The sequence below is a fragment of the Macaca nemestrina genome, chromosome 5 (assembly GCF_043159975.1).
Source record: "Macaca nemestrina isolate mMacNem1 chromosome 5, mMacNem.hap1, whole genome shotgun sequence".
Taxonomy (NCBI): Eukaryota; Metazoa; Chordata; class Mammalia; order Primates; family Cercopithecidae; genus Macaca; species Macaca nemestrina.
In genome coordinates this window covers 73,817,802-73,819,276 of record NC_092129.1, presented here as the reverse complement: position 1 = coordinate 73,819,276, position 1,475 = coordinate 73,817,802, and the positions used below count along the sequence as shown (strand labels likewise).

Genomic DNA, 1,475 nt, shown 5'->3' with positions numbered 1-1,475 from the left:
TTAATCGAAGCGTAAAACAACCGAAGGCTTTAGGCAGCGAACTGATCAGACTTCTTTTTTTAATGGTAAGAGAACTTTATTTTAATAAAAATGTCCTCTTTTTCAATTCACCCCTTCCTCTACCACTAGAAAGTAGCTTTATTGCTAAAAAGTAATCCGTTTATTTAATTAATTAATTTATTTATTTATTTATTTGTTTTGAGACGGAGTCTTGCTCAGGCCGGAGTGCAATGGCACAATCTCGGCTCACTGCAACCTCTGCCTCCTGGGTTCAAGCGATTCTCCTGCTCAGCCTCCTGAGTAGCTAGGATTACAGGTGTGCTGTCACCAAACCCGCCTAATTTTTGTATTAGTAGAGACGGGGTTTCACCATGCTGGCCAGGCTGGTCCTGAACTCCTGACCTCAGATGATCCGCCTGCCTTAGCCTCCCGAAGTGCTGGGATTACAGACGTGAGCCACCGTGCCCGGTGAAGCAATCCGTTTATTTAGACATTCTCTTCTTAGGCATTTTTAAGTTTTTCCACCACTGTAACACCACTGCGTATTTTTCACTTTCAGTCTTCTCTTGAAACACTTTTTTTTCGGGAGAATCTGCATCACTGTCTCTGTTCCTGCTTCCTTATCCTCTCCAATGAGAAGATCCAATGTATCTCCCACTTTCACCATTCTGCTTTTCTTCCATAATTTTTCCCCATTCAGCCTGAGTTCACCTTTGCAGAATGCATCTTCCACTTTGTTTCTTCCAATATCCCGGCTTGTCTTCAGGACAGCGTCATCCTGAAAAGATCGCACTACTGTTTCCAGGTCTTATAGTCTTTGACTATAGTAGGGCCATCCTCAAACTCCTCTTCCTGCTCACTCATCTCGTTCTGACCACTTTCTGCATCAGAGTCCTCTTCATCTTCTATTTTTTGCAGAGACTTTTTAGTAGATTTTTTAGAGCTTATATTACTTTTGAATCTTATGGAACACGGAAAAATATATTCCAGAGATATTAAAAGTCCCGGGAGTCTCAGTGAGAAAATATTATGGAAAAGTGTTTTATAATTTGGTGCATATAACTTGGTACTAGAAAAATACAAGTATTGGTTCCAGGAAGTACAGGGTTTGTGTGACGAAGGTGTCCCTCAGAGAACACCCCAGAGTCCAATCCAGGTATCTGGCTTTCTTAAAACACCAGCGTGAGATTTGACACTAGTCATTGCCATGGCACTTACAACCTGTGTGTCAGGGCCTCCGAACAGACACGTTTTTTCCTCTGAGGTCCACAGTGCTTACTGTTGGAGAACCATCTGTTGGAGATAAGAGGAGACTCAGCGAGAAGAGTCAGGAGGCCTGCGGTGGGCGGGGCAGGAGCTGCTGGTGCTTGGGCCAGCCCCAGGGTTTTGGCAGTGAAGATGCTGGGAAGTGGTAGAGCTGAGGACGGTTTGTGAGTGGAATTCCATCAGGACTTGATGGGTTTGGACGTGGCATT

The 1,475-nt window shown here is 44.1% G+C and overlaps 1 pseudogene; it reads right to left on the bottom strand.

Moving 5' to 3' along the window:
* Window positions 1–482: 482 nt before the first annotated feature.
* On the bottom strand, window positions 483–1,215 carry LOC105478715 (mitochondrial transcription rescue factor 1 pseudogene; annotated as a pseudogene).
* Window positions 1,216–1,475: the final 260 nt, after the last annotated feature.